Genomic DNA, 18,502 nt, shown 5'->3' with positions numbered 1-18,502 from the left:
TCTGGCTCTTACTCATTGCTTTATGTATAACCAGCACAAGCCCTTGGACCTGACTGGATATATGTACAAATAATAAATTGAGAAACCTAAGCGGTGATAGTTTGGCCAGAAATCAGCTTGCCTTCCTTCAAAACACTGAAGCTGTGAAACACTATTAGGAGTGGAAAATCCCTTTGGTGCAGGCAAATGCAATCAAGAAATCGAAACGTATCAGGCAGAAGGATTTTGCTGTCATTTAGCCCCATAAGCATGATATGCAGGCCAGTGATCTTATCCAAGAGGAATCTCAATCATCTCTTTAGCTATGACATTAATTACTACAAGCACCTGACAGCCAATATCACTGACTTGGGAGGGACATTGGGGTGGAAGGTGTGGAGCCCATCTCCCATGCAGACGTTTTCTAAAAGCCATGCAAGAGTCTTATGAGCATCCCAATGCTGTGCTTTACATCCCCCCCGCCCCCCGAACTGAGAACCATGAGGCAGCCTGGAAGATTTGGGTGTCATTGTAATGATTTGTTAATTCACATTAAAGAAGATCTGTATTTTGTTTTATTTTTATAGGAGGCAAATCTATTTGCACATCTGTCATGTGTTGGCAGGACAGATACCCAGAACAAGCGCAGAAGCAGCTCACATTTGGAAAATCATCACTCAGAGCTATCTCCCACTCCCCTTGCAGCTGGCATGAAAAGAACGGCACCCGCTGCTTTTAGGAGGTTGCAGGAGTGACTCTGGGGAGGTGCTTCTGGAGGTTTCCAGGGAGGAGATGGGACATAGCCTGGTGGTGCCTCCACCTTCTCTCCTGCTTGAAAGCACCGTGCGTGGACAGCTGAGATGGACCACACAAGGCTTTGCAGAGCAGGAGAAGCACTGAGGAAATGTCTGCCTCCGTGTCCCTCCCACCTTAACTAGAATGCCAGGAATTCTCCAAGTTTAGAGGGTTATGTCCTGAGATGTTTGTAGGGATGGGATAGAAAAGCTTTGAATGAATGAATGAATGAATGAATGTGCATCTTCATAGGACTGTGCTCTAAATTAGCTACTCAGTGACCAAGCACTTCCATCAACAACCAAACCATCAATAACCAAGTCTTAAAAGAAATGCAAAAGAGACTGAATGAAGGAGACAGAATCTAGAAAGTAAAGGGCCCGACAAACTATACTGAGTATAAATACAGGGTCCTGTGGCTAAGCTTTGGACCAGAACCTAGGAAATCAGGGTTCTAGTCCCTACTCATCCATGAAGCTCCTTGGGTGGGGTCATCACTGACTCTCAGCCGAACCTACCTCAGAGGGTTTCTGTGAAAGCCATGTGGTGGAATGGTTGGAGTACTGGATGGAAACTCAGGAGATCCAGGTTCTTGTCCCCGCTCAACTGTGAAGCTCTCTGGATGACTTTGAGCCAGCCATGGATTCTCAATATGACTCTCAGCATAACCTACCTCATAGAAGTGTTGTGAAGACAAAATTGAAAGGAAGATACCCATGTAAGCCCCCTTGGATTACTTGGAGGAGAAGAAAAAGGCAGGATAGACATGTAATAATAAATATGAGGCCAGTAATAAATATCAGGTTAGGCATCTACCAGAATGAAAGCATTACTACTACAGAAGCTTGCAAACTCTTTTTTAATACACAAGAAAGCCTGAGTACAAAAGGAAGGCCTTTCTTCTGCGCTTGCCTCGCTGCTTGGCAACTTTCCCCCGCTTCTCAGCAGTGTTTTCACCCAAGGCTATCCAGCACCCCTGGAGCTGTTTCAGTAGCTCCATACCTTGGGTGGCCCTTGGGATTGCACCTACTAGCTATTCCAAAAGCAGAAATGGCAAATTCAATCAGCGTGTACCTTTCTTTGATATGACCCATGACCGGCGCTCTTCCAAGACAAGAACTGTTGTGCCTGTTCCCCATCAAACCTCTAGGTGGCTTCCAGTATCTTCAAGTGCATCTGTGCAGAGCAAAGCAAGCGGTCCAGCTAAAAGTAGCTAACGATAAAGAAGTTACTCCAGTTATTTGGTGTGCCCGGTATCACAGACTTCACTGGAACCCTTTCTCAAGGCTGCAGGATGGAGCAAGCATGATTCACAGCACCAGTAGAGTGGAAACACCTCGCATCTGTGCTACCCCAGGTTCCAGAGGCTCCTTGTCAGCCTCTTCCTCATCATTGCTACTGCCTTTGCTTGCTTGTCTGGCAGAGAACCATGGAATGAGGAGTCCAGGCCATCAACAGTTTCTCCTTCATTCCACCACTTTTGTTTGGCCCATAGTGAAAGGCAGGAGAAAAAGCAGTTTGCTTCGGTGAGGAGGAAGTCCAGAGGGCTCTTTTGGGGCCCCTGGTTACTGTCCAACCATGGCTTCCCTCAACATGCAGGGAAACATGGCCATGGCCTGACTTGAATTCATTCAGATCAGACAGGGCCTCTGTACGATCCAATAGTCAATCCAAATGAGTCCACATGGAGCTGGTGGTGTCCCCACTCTCCAGGGCTCCTTTTAATTTCCACTTAACTTGACTATGGAAAGTCTTACCTGGATTGGAATGATTCTTCTGGTGTGCTCAGGAGCATGGGTTCCTGCTAGCGAACACAGGAAGGTCAAAGAGGGTATAAACTATAATTTCCAGGTTCCTCAGCTAGAATGGAAGCTCCTGCAAGAATTGTTTCTGGCTAACCAGAGGTCAGCCAAGGCCTCTTCTGTCCTGGTCGGCCTCCTCCTTTCAATAGACCTATTGTCCATTCTCAGAGAAGTTTCCTGGGGTGGAGTAGTGTGCTTGGAAAGGCACTGGAGAACCAGAGTGTGTGTGAGAGGTTGTTGTTGCAACATTGCATTTATATCCCACCTTTTGTCAGGAAGCCAAGGTAGCGTTCCTTGCAGGAATGAGAGCTAATCCCATGTAAATCAGACTTGAATTTGGAGGGGTCTGGGTCTGACTCACAGTGAGGTAAGGCTTTTCAAACTGAGGGAACTTTCACCCCACCACTCTTTAGGAGACCCTCCCAAAAATAGACCACGTATCTGGAATAGGGGATGAGTTAAGGGAACCTCCTCTCTAAGCCTTGCAATACATAGTTGAGGTGATGCTTAGCTGACACTGGCTGCAAGAACAATGTATTTCCAGGAGGCAGTGATTTCTTGTAAGATGGCCAGGCATCCTACTTGACAGAGGACAGTCCTTCATTTGGGGGAGCTGGCAGAGGACCATCCTCTATTTCAAGGTACCCTATGTTTGAAGAGGTGTGCCCAGCCCAAGAAAGCAGGGCTCTTGGAAATGCCCATCATGGTTTAAAATTAGGACAACAGGCTCATGCCCTGCACTATGGTGAGTTTATTATTGTGAGTTATTATTTAAGGTGGACCTATACATATAAATTGGCATATGCAAATATTACACATGCTGCTGTCCCCGGTCTTAAGAAATGCTTCTTCTTTTGAGGTGATGTGTCATGTCGGGAGTGAGAAGGACAGCCACGTTGGGCACTCGTTGTCAAGGACTCCTGCATCCCGGAAGAGTCGAAATCAGGATGCGAGGCAGAACTGGAGGGAGCCGGGGAGTGTGGGCCATGCTGTGACACTGAGAAGAAAGCAGTGGAGGCGTTCATCCCATGGCCAGACTCCCCTGATCAGAAGGCAGTTCCTGGGAATAATCAAGATGTACGGCTGGTGTGAGGGGACTTGGAACTGGGGAGATTCTCAGAGAGAGGGCAGGCATCCCCAGCAATTATTTTAATTTTATTTTTTAAAAACTTTTGTATACTGTTCCATCACAGACGTCTTGGGACACTTCACAATAACAACAATAAGACTGAAATGAAAGTGAAAGTAGCACAGCATTTAATGCAAAACCACAGATTAAGATAAAAGTAGCAATTAAGATAAATTAGCAATAAAATAGTGTGAAAATAAAAACAACCCCATGACACAGCACCAGTATTATTTATTTATTATTTATTTAAAGTTTTTATATGCCATCCCCATTGCTACACAGCCTTGGGATGGCTCACAACATAAATAAATAAAACAAATAGAATAACATTTACAATTACAATTTACAATTAAAACTTGGAAACACATAATTAAATCAATTGGTTGCATAATTAATTGGTTGCATAATTAAAACTATAAATATTAAAGATTATTAAAATACTGTTTGAATAAAAAGGTCTTGGCCTGGCGCCGAAAAACAAATAACGACGGGGCCAGGCGGACCTCTCTGGGGAGCGCATTCCACAGATGGGGCGCCACCGCAGAGAAAGCCCTCCTCCAGGTACTTTGCTTCCTAATATCTCTTATGGAGGGCTCCTGGAGGAGAGTCCCTGCTACCGATCACAAGGGGCGGGAGGGCAAATATGGAAGCAGGCGTTCCTTTAGGTATCCAGGTCCCAAGCCATTAAGGGCTTTGTAGGTGATAACCAGCACCTTGAATTGAGCCCGGACTTCGATGGGGAGCCAGTGAAGCTGGTAGAGGACTGGGGTTATATGAGAATAACACCCAGTCCTCGTCAGCAACCTGGCTGCTCTATTTTGCACCATCTGAAGTATCTGGACTGTCTTCAAGGGCAGCCCCACGTAGAGCGCATTACAGAAATCCAACCGGGAAGTAACCAATGCATGCGTCACTGTCGCTAGACAATCGTTCTTCAGGTAGGGACGCAGCTGATGGATCAGCCGAAGCTGATGGAAAGCGCTCCTCGCCACCGCCGACACTTGAGCCAGTAGAGGAGGGCAGTCCAATCAGAGGATCGGTGTGTGGAGAAGAGCTGTGCTTGCTTTCAGAAGGGCCCTCTCAAAGGGATAGAGCCAAGAAACATTCACAAGAAGAATTACTGAAGGTGACTATGAGATTGGGCTCAACAAACTGCTCAGTTCCAGCTCAGAAATTCATTCTGGATTCTTTGTGCTTTGGGGTCAATAAAGAACACTGCAAGGAAAACAGTCTGTGGTTTTTGAATGTGCAAAGGAGAAGCCCCAGCTCATTACATGTAAGGGGCCCCAATATCTCCCACTGAGAATGATCAAGCCATCAGTCCTTTGTATGATCATTTTAGAAACACAGAAACAGAGCGAGTCAGAAAGGGTCTCCCAGGCCATCTAGTCTGACCCCTGTCTCCAGCCAGCTCCACTTATGACATGCCTACCATGTCCATGTCCAGCCTTGAAGGATTTTGAAGGATAAAGCCCCCTTTTGATTATCATGTGTGTACCTGCTGTAAAAATGAGTACTGGCAATTATCTACATGTGATTTTTGAACACGTACATCTCTTGTTATTATAAAATCAGTTTGGGAGAGTTATTTTTTTTCTAAACACATTGGTTGGGATGAGAAACATTAGTTCAGAAACATTAATTTTGAACAACTGTTTACAATTAACACATAATTTCATTTCTAATCAAAACTGGTATGAATGCATCCCATCTAATCCTATCCAGGTTTTAATAGACATGGTGCTAGAAATGCAGATTAGGCTGCAGAAGGATATCAAATGCCTCCTAGGTGATCAGTTTGTGGTGCTCTTATTTCCAGGAATGGGATTAAATCACCTGTTGGGGTGATTAAATCACTCCTTGAGGGTAATTGATGGAAGACCTCCAAAACGGTTGTGGACCACACGGTCTAAGAGGGTTAGGATGAGCTCTCTGCAGCCTGATTATGTGCCTGCGTACTTGGAAAGCTTGTCCACTGTGTTCCATGAGGTTTACCCTCTGGATAGGGTGGATATAATGCAGATTTAGCAGTATTTATTTAGCACTGTTAGGATACAAGGTATTTTACAGAGAATGCAACACAGTCATTCTTTGCCCAACGGATGCTGTGAATTCAGGAGAGAAACAACAGAGGAATGGAGAAAAGAGAAGACGGGGTAACCGTACAAGCAATCTTGCATTAGTGCTGGATGAAAATCTTGACCTAGTGTGTGAACAGTTCTGATTAGAGTTGGAAAAAGAGCAGAATGGGGTAACTAAAGTGATCCAGGGGCTGGAATAACTCCCCATGAGGAAACATTCAACTGCCAGGAGAAGGTGAATAAGAGAAGGCATGATAGAGCATTTCAAAATTATGCATGTTGTAGAGACAGCATTTTCCCCCTCCTAATACAGCAACCTGAGTCATTGCATGAAGCTGCTTGGTCGGTGATTCGGGACCGATCAGAGGAGGTCCTTTCTCTCTTGGCTACTAACACAGCTTTGAAGGCAAGGACAAGGCGCATCTGATGGATCCAGTAGCAGACCAGAAAGCAGTGGAGGGATTTAAGGAGGAGCATCTCATGATCTGAGTGGCAAGAGGGCTGAATGGTCTAGACAGCAGAGTGTTGCCCTGATGTGAGCAGACCAAAGCAAGTCCGCAGAAGGTCAGAGAGGAAGAGGGCGATGCAGTCTTGGTGAGAGATTACCCTGGGGTGGTCAGAGATTTTGCTCAGAGAAAGGGACACATTTTGGTAATGGTCTAGAGGGAGAAGCCACATGACATGACACTGGACTGAACGTGGGGAAATAAGGAAGGCGGGAGAGAGACACCAAGGGTTTGCATGCCTATTCCCCAGGATGGGAACTGTCAATGGACAGAGGAAGTATATGGAGGTGCAGGGAGGATTCTTGGCTGAGTAAATGATACATCTGCATACCAGGCATGATGATGTGAAGGAAAAATGTTACGAGGCCAAAAGACTGGAGAGTGGCTGCCAGTCACTACAAGGAATAACACTGCGCCAGATAGCCCCATGGTCTAAGACAGTATTAACTAGTTTCCAGCATTCTGTTTTCGCTGAAGAACCCCAAGAAAATCCTGAGGAATGGCAAGGTTCTTTGCAACACAGGCTGAAAAAGCAGGTGTTTAAGCCATGCTAGGCTACAGCTGCACTGGACTGAAATTCCCAGTATCCACAGGCAGCATGGCCATTGTTGTAGTCCAACACGGCTGGAGAGCCCCAGGTTGGGAAAAGCTGCTGTGAAGTGTGAACAAGTCCTGCAGTGGTGACCCACATACATGCAATGTCTCTCCCCTGTTCTGCCCCAAAGGAACGACATTAATCTATGGAAGCTTATCTGTGTTTGAGAAAATGATCCAAGACAATCATCAAAAACCAAATGGTGTCTCTTCAGGTGTGGCTTTTCATCAAAGCATTCAGAAGTCTTCGTGTTTGCTCCCCCCCCCCCCCCCGAAAAGGCACCCTCTCTCTAGTTGGGCCATCCTTAACAAGAGCTTCTCCTATGCCTGAAGTTTTCCATTAGATTGTCTGTGCTTCTGCTGAGCTGTGCATATAAACCTTGCTCAAAAGGGATGCTCCAGCTGAGTTCTCTTGCAGCATCCCTGCGGATTTTCCTCAAAAGAAAATGCTCAGATCCAAGTCATGTTCTTAGTCAATTGGGCTGAGGAGGAGACTTGGCCCTGCAGGGGACAAAACACTGTGATGCCATCAGGAAAAGGATGAGACTCCTTGTACTAAGTGACAGGATCGATGCGCTTCTGCCAACGGAGAATATAAGTCCCCTGTCAGCTGCAAAGGGAGAGCAAAATTAGAGTGACATTCAGTGGGATGTGAGAAAAGCAGCCTTCTCCAAGGCAGCAAGAATCAGTTCAGACCTGTTGTGTAACAGGGCAAGGTGGGATCTTGCACGGATGACACAGGCAGCAAGAACAACCCAGAATTTTCTTTTTCTCTTTGTACAAGCAGCCAAACTGGAGCTTGGCCGTGGTACAAAACCTGCTAGTTGGATTTCTATAGGATCAAAGAGTTGGCGGGGGGGGGGTCCTTGCAGCCATCTAGTCCTACTCAATGCATCTGGAGGGGCCCCTGCAGTTGCCTTCCTTTCTAGGAAACTCTGAAGTAATACCAGGACCATGAAAAGCATGATCCTGGGTACAGGCAACACAACAGGCCATGGAGGTATGGAGAAACCATAGAGGAAACCATGTTCTTTACTGTGGCATTGGAAGTGCAAGCACACTATAAGACTGTTGATGGAGTGAGTATCCATCATGACCCACCTTTGCCGACCATTAAGAGGAGAGCTTTGCCAATGCCCTGGATGGCCAGAAAGAAGAGCCAGGGGGTCCCAAGTCAAATCAAGCCAGAACTTGCCATGGAAACACAACTGATGAAGCTGATGCTGTTGCACTTCAGGCACATCACGAGAAGGCACACATGACTGGAGAAACAACGCTGCTATGGGAAGGTGAGGGCAGAAGAGGAGGGAGACCAAATAGGAAATAGGGTTCGGGCTGGGCTTACCTTGAGGTGGGTTACACTGAGAGAGAGGGATTGGCCCAAGGCCACCCGTGAGCTCCATGGCGGGCAGAAACGTGAAGCTGGGTCTTGCCAGCCCTGCTCTCTGACTGCTGCACCACACTGGTTATATTGTGTACAAGGAGAAGGCAACCGTCAGCACATGGTCCAAATGTGGTCCGTGGAGGTAGTCTTTCCAGCCCATTAAGGATCTGGTTCCTCCTTCGCTCCTCAAAGTTCCATTCCTTGGCTTGGAGGCTATAGGAGGCTTGGAAGCGACTGTGGATGCTGGGAATGGAATCCTTTTGTTATCTCCAGCTACAGATTGGGAATAACAAGGGCATTATGGGGAGTGCCAGCTTGGCCTGTTCGGTGACTTTGCCCCAGTTGGAGAAAATGGCCTTCTGGCCATCCCTTCCCCACCCACTCAGTGAGCAGGGGCAGAGCAAATGGGCAGAAGAACCCACGGCAGTTTTGCCCCGTCCTGCATTAGGGATTTAAAAACATGTGGATCTGCAGATCAAGTTGTCAACCACACAGCCCCATTTTAAAAGCATGGAAAAGGAAATAATAATAGCATCGGTTAATAATACTAATAACTGATCATAATGGGTTATGCCAGCCTTGAGCTCTGAACCTGTGAAGCAGGCCATGCCACACGACCAGAGGAGTCAGCCAGGAGCGCCTCAGAGCTAGATGGCAGAAGCATCCTCCTCCTTGCCTGAGCTGGGATGCCTTCGGGGATCAGAGGCGATTAAATGCAGGCACAGAGAGCTGCGCAGAGAGAGAGAACGTGAATCATAAGGAGAGCTGTCAAGGAGCTGAGGGAACGAGGATTAAGCCCCGGCCTGAGGAGAGGAATGCTGCAGACTTGGAAACTTTGCCCAACAACCAGAGAGAAATAAGTTTCTGGGAAGAATGGAAAGGAAAACACACACTGAGAAGGACTGCAAGGAAATGCTAGGAAAGAGTCAAGAGACTGCAGTGGAACAGCTTTCTGAGTCAGCACACACACTGGGACACAAGTGCCAGACAATGGGGAGAAATCAAAGTAATTCAAAACAAGAAAGGAGCCTTGTGGCACCTTAAAGACTCATGGGGAATGGATCCAAGCATGTTCTTGGGAGATCCAACTTTTTTCTTTCCTTGCTGTGAATATCCTCTATTTATTGCCATTCCCTGCTTCACTAAGCAGGGTATAAATCCATCAAATTAATGAAGGAAGTTCCCACAATCCCCAGATTTGAGAAGGACAAATGCTCCCAGCGGAGCAGCTTTGGGGGACAGTGAAAGCAGCTCCACAGGGGAAGAAGGCTCACTTCCGATGCCCCATGGGTTGTGCCCATTTAAGAAGGTTGCGAAGCAGCCATTGCCTCCTTTCCCACCACACCCTGTGGCCAGCCACAGCAAGACACTCCCTTTGCCAGCATGATCGAGGAGATGTTGTTTCCAGCTCTGCAGCGAATGCCTCAGGTAATCTGTGAAAATCCCCCAGGTCCATGACTGGTCCTGACAACCCTCAAACAGCCCTGGTTTGGATCCTATCCCCAGCAGAGCATGGCCAGCCAGACAGCCGGAGCAGCTGAAAGCGCTGCCACCATCCAAGGGAGGCGTCCAGAGATCCACCTGCACGGAGGGGCTCCCTGTGTGCCGTGGAAGGGAAGGTCTGCAGTGTTCAGTGGCATTTTGACAAGCCGCATCCCTGATCACCACTAATCACAAAAACAATCCATTGTCCAGATCTCTACCAATGTCAAAGTAAGGATTCCTGTTTTTTTTTTTTTTTTTTTTCCTGTACATCCCTACATCAAGGAGCATTGCTACAGAAAGCACTTTTTGTGTGTTCATGGTTGCTCGCACTCAAGAGTTCTGGCGGGCTTTACAAGATATCACCATCCTGCAGGGCCTATTTGGTGCTTTGCAACTGTTTCTGTGGTATTTTAATTTTAAGAATGAAGTAAGTCTGCAAATTCTGTGAACTGTAGTATGGAACCCTGATGTATTTTCACAATTCTGCTACACCACAGCACCTCCTAGTGGTCAAGCGTGGAAAAGCAGAGAAAGAAAACCCCTGGGGAAAAACACAGGTAAAGGAAATAATGTTAATTTCTCAAAGAAAATAAAAGAAGAAACTTCAGCAAGGTTAAAAGCCTTGTGGAAAAACGTCCTGAGACTGCATCTGCATCCATCTTAGCTTACAGTGTGTTTGGGGACAGGGCAGCATGCTACATATGCCTATAAAAACCTACAGGGTTATATAAATAAGTAATATAGGAATAATTATGGGCTGTAAAAAGATCATTCCCAAGGGAAGCATGAAAGCATACACCTCTGGTTGGGGGATCCTGCATTTTCTTCATTCCTCCCCTACACACCCACTCAGTGTTCTTCTGGGCTAATTTAAAGTGTTGTGAATATAAAGCAGAAAGATCTCCCCACAAAGATGAGCAATGCTAACACCTTCTATCTATCTTTATTTAATGAGTCCCAAGGAAAGTTATTTCAGCTATTTATCAGAGCATCAGTCTAGAAGGTACGGGTATATAGCTGGATATTTCCTTCTTTGCATCTATAAACTTTTATGATTTTGAATTAAAGATAAAAAATGGAACTCAAGTCACACAGTGCTTCTCTTGAAGTCATGTCTGTTTAGTCTGCAAGTTAATTCCACCTGCACGGGGGCTGTTTTTCTCTGGAAAGTCTGTAAAAGCAAAAAAGACAGACAGACCTTGCAACTCATCTTGCTGGGTTGGACAGTGGGGTGTCTCAGCTCTGAGGCTTCACTAAGACCAGACGTTGGCTTAGATCTGGCACAACACTTTGTCTTGCCGTGCCATGCCTTGCCTTTACTTTCCAAAGCCATAGATGCCTTCTCTGTTGGCCTTCATTGGAAAATCAAAAAAGTTATAGGCATGGAGATACTTACTGATTGGGCCATGTTAATATTTGTTTTAATTAGCTCTGGGTCCGCATATCTATGACATTTTCTGATAAGCAGAAGTGGATGTTGGGTCCATGGGAAAATGTGCCATAAAAATATTCTGACACATCTATGCATTGGCTCTCCAATACTGTGGTGTGAACATGGAGCATGAGCCCTGCCATGCACCCAGCATGGAAATGTAGGCTATTCACATCTGATGTTTTTTTAAGACCCTCTTCCAAGACAGAGTGGCAGAAGAGGGACAAGGTGAGTGGCTTCCTCTCTACATGTTTCTGTGCTTCACTGTGTGGCTGGAACAGGGTTGGGATGAACCCTTCCGGAACCCGCCCTTCTAGCATCCACATCCCATGCTGGTCCTGATGCTGCAAACGGAGCCAGGAGGACATTGCGCAGTCAGCAACCTTCACCCAAAGAGTGGCTGCAGGACACGGAAGAAGGGCCTGTGAGTGGCTGTGCCACGTGCCACTCCTGGTGACCGGTCTTCTCTCTTGCCCAGTGCAGCCAGCAGTGGCAGGGCCTGGCATGGAATGGGGTGTTGCAAGCAACCAGGTCAGGCATCGTTTCTGGCCGCCTAACTTCTTCCCCACCCAGCACAGCTGGCAGTGGCAACACCAGGTGCGGAAGAGAGGACTGCCATTCAGGTGCCGTACCCAGTGGCCTCCCTTCTTCCCTGCCCAGCAGAACTGGCAGTGCAGCACAATGCACTGGAATCGGGGGAGGCAAACTGCTTTGAGTTCTCCATTATATCTTGTTCTTTGTAAAGGCAGGATACAAATCTAATAAATTAATTAATCTAACAAATAAGCCCAAGGAATTCAACAGATTCCCATCCCCAGATGGATCCTTGTACATGCCTAATCAGCACAATTAGTGATTTTTCTGCACCTACATCAGTTCAAGTGAGAACTCTCCCTGGAAGCAGAAGTGACTGAACTGAAGCTGTTGTTCTTTGGGCACAGCATGAGAAGCCAAGACCCACTGGAGAAGATGATCTTGCCAGGAAAAGTCAAGGGCAGAAGAAGAGGGAGACCAAAGAGGAGATGGTCAGTTCCATAAAGGAAACCAAAGCCTTGAATTTACAAGAGCTGAGCAGGGCTGTGAAGGACAGGGCAGCTTGGGGCACCATAAGTCAGAGATGACTTGACAACATGGAATACCGGATGGCCACTCTCTTTATTGCTCCTTCTAAAAGCAATCTCAGCTGCTGAGTGCCAATCAGCCAAGTGGGAAGGGAAACCCAAGGTTTGCACCCCTGCAGAGAATGCCCTGGTGTTGTGAGCCTGATCCTTCCTCTCTTGTCCTGGGCTCCAAAGCACTGGACAGTTCTTTACAATGCAGGTCTTTATTGGCACTTCAAGCTAATCAGACAATGGCACTCTCAAAGCCCTCTAGCAAGCTGAGCCTCTGCTCGTGTAAAGAGTAAAATCGCGTTGAACCCAAACTGGAAACTTCTCCCCAGTCCCTCCATTTCATTCATGCTGCAGGCTCCAACCTCAGCTGGCAAGACCTACACAAGAATTTGATAGCACAGACCCTTGGAAAGTCAGCAAAGAGTGAGTTCCTGGCCCACAACCGGTCTTGAAAGGCTGAGGTTCTGTTAGGAAGGGAAATGGAAAGAGACCCTGAGAGTTCAGTGGAACTGGGACTGGGAGACTCGGGGCCTGACTTCTGTTTGAGCATGCATCCAACTGGGTAACTTTGGCCTAGTCACTGACTCTCAGCCTGACCCACCTTACAATGTGGTTGTGAGGATAAAACGGAGGGGATGTAAGCCGTTGTGCAAGCCATCCTGGGTTCCTTGCAAAAGGGACAGAAGGATGGAGTGTAAATGGCCCAGTATATAATAATGAATGAAATAAACCTGGGGGAGAGGAGCAGAATGGAATAGCCTGGAAGAGTTGCCTAGCTGGCTGCTTGCAGCATTCCACAGGAGCATTCCACTCCCCCTGTTCCCCTATCTATCGCAAACATGGTTGGACAAGGGCTGCTGCAACTTTTCTGTGCTTTGTTGCATGCAACACACAGCAAACTCTGGCAGCCCAATAACCAGCATTAGCATGAGTCATATGCTCAGCTGTTTGGTCACTGTGACCCAGAAAAATGCTCTGGTGCAACCGAGGCAAAGCCTCAGAGACACCCTCAGGTTGTCATGCTCTTCAAAACAGCCTTTATTTATTTATTTATTTATTAAAACATTTTTATGCCGCCCCATTCGCCGAAGCCTCGGGGCGGCTTACAACATAGATAAAACAAGTTAAAATCCATATAAAATAATCTTAATTAAAACTCACATTATAAAATAAGCCGCCCTGGCCAGATAAAATTCAATTGTATTTAGCATTTAAAATGTTGCTTAAATAAAAAGGTCTTAGCCTGGCGCCGAAAAACAAATAACGACGGCGCCAGGCGGACCTCTCTGGGGAGCGCATTCCATAACTTAGGCGCCACCGCTGAGAAAGCCCTTCTCCGAGTAACCACCCTCCTAATTTCTCTCACGGAGGGCTCCCGGAGAAGGGCCTCTCCCGCCGATCTCAGGGGGCGACTGGGCAAATATGGATGTAAGCGCTCCTTCAGGTAACCAGGACCCAAGCCGTTTAGGGCTTTATAGGTCATTACCAACACCTTGAATTGGGCCCGGACTTCAATGGGGAGCCAGTGAAGCTGACGGAGAACTGGCGTCATGTGAACATAACGTCCAGTCCCCGTCAGCAGCCTGGCAGCTCTATTCTGAACCAATTGAAGTATCCGGACCGTCTTCAAGGGTAGCCCCACGTAGAGCGCGTTACAGAAGTCAAGACGGGAAGTCACCAGCGCATGAGTCACTGTTGCAAGGCAGTCGTACTCCAGGTAGGGGCGCAGCTGATGAATCAGCCGAAGCTGGAGGAAAGCGCTCCTCGCCGCTGTTGTCACCTGAGCTTCAAGTGAAAGCTCCGGGTCGAGGAGCACTCCCAAGCTGCGGACCTTGTCCCTAGGAGGGAGTGCAACCCCATTCAGGACAAGGTTCAGGTCACCTTCTCCGAAGCCTGAACCGCCAACCAACAGGACCTCCGTCTTGTCTGGATTGAGCTTCAGTTTATTGGCCCTCATCCAGCCCATTACCTCGGCCAGGCACCGGTTCAGTACAGCCACTGCCTCACCTGGATTGGTGGAAAACGAGAGGTAGAGCTGGGTATCATCAGCATACTGATGGGTCCGCAGCCCACACCTCCTGATGACCTCTCCCAGCGGTTTCATGTAGATATTGAACAGTAAAGGGGACAAAATGGAACCCTGCGGTACCCCATGGCAAAGCTGCCACGGCGCAGAGCCATAGTCCCCCAACACCACCTTCTGGAATCGGTCGTTGAGATAGGAGCGGAACCACCGCAAAGCGGTGCCTCCGACCCCCAATCCCGCCAGCCTATCCAGAAGGATACCATGGTCGATGGTATCGAAAGCCGCTGAGAGGTCCAGGAGAACCAACAGGGACGCACTCCCCCTGTCCTTCTCCCTGCACAGGTCATCGTACAGGGCGACCAAGGCAGATTCAGTACCGTACCCGGGTCTGAAGCCGGACTGAAATGGGTCCAGATAATCAGTTTCATCCAAGAGTGCTTGGAGTTGTCCCGCCACCACTCGCTCTAACACCTTGCCCAGAAACGGGATGTTGGCCACTGGTCTATAGTTAGCGGCCATCCCTGGATCCAGTGACGCCTTCTTCAGGACCGGTCGGACTACCGCCTCCTTTAAAGGGGCAGGCACCCGACCCTCCCTCAGAGAAGCGTTAACCACTTCCAAGATCCAGGTTCCAATCCCGTGCTTGGAATCCTTTATTAACCAAGACGGGCAAGGGTCCAGAAGGCAAGTGGTAGGACGTACTCGTCCAAGCACCTTGTCCACATCATCGGGCCGCAATAACTGAAATTCATCCAATAATTCTGGACCAGATGGCAGCGTTGGTGTCTCCCTTAAAACCTCTGAATCAATAGTGGAATCCAGCTCGTGACGAATCTGAGCGATTTTCTCCCTAAAATGCTCGGCAAAGTCGTCACAGCGGGCCTTTGAGGGTGGAGTCAGCTCTTCCTTTGGCCCTGGGTGAACCAGGCCTTGCACCACTCGAAAGAGCTCCGCCGGACGGCATTGTGAGGAGGCAATGGAAGCGGAGAAGTGTCTCTTTTTCGCCGCCCTCACCGCCACAGCATAGGCCCGATAGTGGGCTCTTAAGTGTGTTCGGTCAGATTCATCACGTGATTTCCTCCACCTACGCTCTAGCCGTCTCCCAACCTGCTTCATTGCCCTCAATTCTGGAGTGTACCAAGGGGAAGAGCGGGCTCTGCCCGGTGGGAGAGGACGCTTAGGAGCGATCGTGTCTACAGCCCTGGTCATCTCCCCATTCCACAGTTCAACCAGAGCCTCGACAGGAGCACCCGTCTTGTCAGCCGGAAACTCCCCCAGAGCCTTCAGGAATCCTTCCGGATCCATCCGGCTCTGGGGGCGGACCCACACAATCGGGTCTGCACCCTTACAGAGGGAGATGTCGCTCTCGAGCACAAACCTCACTAGGAAGTGATCTGACCATGACAGGGGAGTCAAGCATAAATTCCTCACCCTCAGACCACCCTCTTCCTGCCCCGTCGAGAAAACCAGGTCCAGAGTGTGTCCACGTTCATGGGTCGGGCCGGTGACATGTTGAGACAGCCCCATGGCCGTCATGGAAGCCATGAAGTCCTGAGCCGCCCCGGTCAAACTAGCCTCGGCATGGATATTGAAGTCCCCCAGGACCAGCATCCTGGGGGTCCTCAACACCAGGTCCGAGACCGTTTCCGTCAGCTCAGGCAGGGAGACTGTTGGGCAGAAGGGTGCACGGTACACCAACAGAATCCCCAATCTGTCTCGGTCGCCCAACACCAAGTAGAAACACTCCAGCCCTGGTCTCGAAGGGACAGGAAGTCCCGTGAGAGTGATGGAGGCCCGGTAAACCAAAGCGACCCCCCCTCCCCTCCCCTCCGGCCGTGAACAGTGCTGGACCATATACCCGGGCGGGCACAATTGAGAGAGGGCAACATCCCCCCCCTCTCCCGCCCAGGTCTCCGTTATACAGGCCAGGTCGGCCCCCTCATCCACAATCAAGTCATGGATGAGGGCAGATTTGTTATTGGCCGACCTGGCATTAAACAACAGCACCGTCAGGCCCGAGGGGCGACTGACAAGACTCCCTGGCACCTTCTGGCTGGGAGCAAAACCAGAAGTAGGGACAGGTGTCAGCCATCTGTCCCTCCTTCTTCTATGCGGACACGTTAAGCCCCCACCGCTATTACGTCCATTGCCCATCACCACACCAATGGCGGCGCCAGTGCGCTCCCCAGGAAACTCAGGCGGCAACATGGCCAGGGACGACTCCATAAAAACAAGTTAAAACACTTTAAAATTATAAAACATTTAAAATTGGCCGTTCAACAGAAGGGACTGCCACAACAAAAGAGCAAGTCCCCTGGCCAGCCTAGCCCCCCCCCGAACAGCCCCCCCAAACGGCGGCAAACCGCCCTTTGGCCGACGCCCTTTGGCCGCCGGCCCCGGCCGCTGCTGGTGCTTTGTAGCCGCCGGCCGCCCGACGCCCCACCCCGTCCGGGCACGCCTGCCACGTGTGCAGGGGCGTGGCAGGGCAGTCAGGTAGCGGCAGAGTCGGCGGTGCGGCGCGGTCTTCGTGCGGTCTTCGGGCGCGTGCGCGGCGCGGTCTTCGGGCGCGTGCGCGGCGCGGTCTTTGGGCGCGGTGCGGTTCTCGGGCGCGGGCGCGGTCTCCTGCCAGGTGTTGTTCCTCCTGCCGGCGCTCCCCCCTGCAGCACTTTGTAGCCGCCGGCCACCCGACGCCCCACCCCGTCCGGGCACACCTGCCACGTGTGCAGGGGCGTGGCAGGGCAGTCAGGTAGCGGCAGAGTCGGCGGTGCGGCGCGGTCTTCGTGCGGTCTTCGGGCGCGTGCGCGGCGCGGTCTTCGGGTGCGTGCGCGGCGCGGTCTTCGGGCGCGTGCGCGGCGCGGTCTTCGGGCGCGTGCGCGGCGCGGTCTTTGGGCGCGGTGCGGTTCTCGGGCGCGGGCGCGGTCTCCTGCCAGGTGTTGTTCCTCCTGCCGGCGCTCCCCCCTGCAGCACTTTGTAGCCGCCGGCCACCCGACGCCCCACCCCGTCCGGGCACACCTGCCACGTGTGCAGGGGCGTGGCAGGGCAGTCAGGTAGCGGCGGAGCCGGCGGCGCGGCGCAGTCTTCACGCGGTCTTCGGGCGCGTGCGCGGCGCGGTCTTTGGGCGTGTGCGCGGCGCGGTCTTTGGGCGCGGTGTGGTTCTCGGGCGCGGGCGCGGTCTCCTGCCAGGTGTTGTTCCTTTGATCTGGTTTGGGCCTTGGAATCTGAGTCAAGGATTGAAAACTGATTATTTGTGAGATTTGGGTTTACGTATTGTGATATGCTGCAATAGCACCATGTAATATTGGCAGCAGTTGATTGCTCCAGAAAAAAGAAAGGTGGGTGGCAATGTGAAGCTCATGACTAGCTGCGAGGAAAGGGTAGTCTGCCAGAAATGTATTGTTGTTTATATGCTTATATATTACATGTATTCCCCCCCCCCCTTTTTCACATGGCACAGGGTGGGGAGCACATAGAGTTAAACACCTGAAATACAGTGCAACACCATGTACTTCCAGCTGTGAGATCTGAGTATATTTCTCAGTCTGTCAGATTTGCAGACTGGGTAATATATGCTCATCTCATGGCTGGGAAATGAATGGAGGGCAAACAATTGAGTGCTCCCTCTCCCAATTTACTTTCCAGTTTTGAAATCTGTATAGAAATCCCTGTGCAAAAAGGGAAAAGAAAGGTACGTGCTTCCAAGAGAGTTTAAAACACACACACTCTCTCTCCTTAGAGGTGGCAGAATGGGCAGAACAAAGGGGGTGCCCCACAGTGGGGCTCCATTCAGTTACCTTCTCAAGGCTTTTGACCTCTGCCAAGGAGCTACAGTAATGGGTCCAAAAAAGAGCCGTGAAAAAGGTGGCCATGGACCAAGATTTCCCCTAGCAGGAGACCTGGCCAAGTGCTGAAAAGTGCTCTGAGAAGGATCAGTTCAACACTAGAAATGCACAGGGCCACATTCAAAAGGGAAGATCTGTCCGCCCCCTTTTGGTGTACCACTTTCTCCTCCTTTGCTGACGCTTCCGTTTTGATAGCTAGGCAATTAACAGCTGTCAACTGTTCCTGTTTCAGCCTGTGTACAGCCTCCCTGAAATCGGCAAGGGCATTGTCCGGGCAAGGATGCATATATTGGAAGAGCGCGCTTGCTAATTGTGAAAGAGGGGATGGGGAGATGAAA

This window comes from Varanus komodoensis, unplaced genomic scaffold, assembly GCF_004798865.1.
Source record: "Varanus komodoensis strain SLA01 unplaced genomic scaffold, ASM479886v1 scaffold8, whole genome shotgun sequence".
NCBI lineage: Eukaryota > Metazoa > Chordata > Lepidosauria > Squamata > Varanidae > Varanus > Varanus komodoensis.
The sequence above is the reverse complement of the archived record's forward strand: the minus strand, read 5'-3'. Positions refer to the sequence as shown.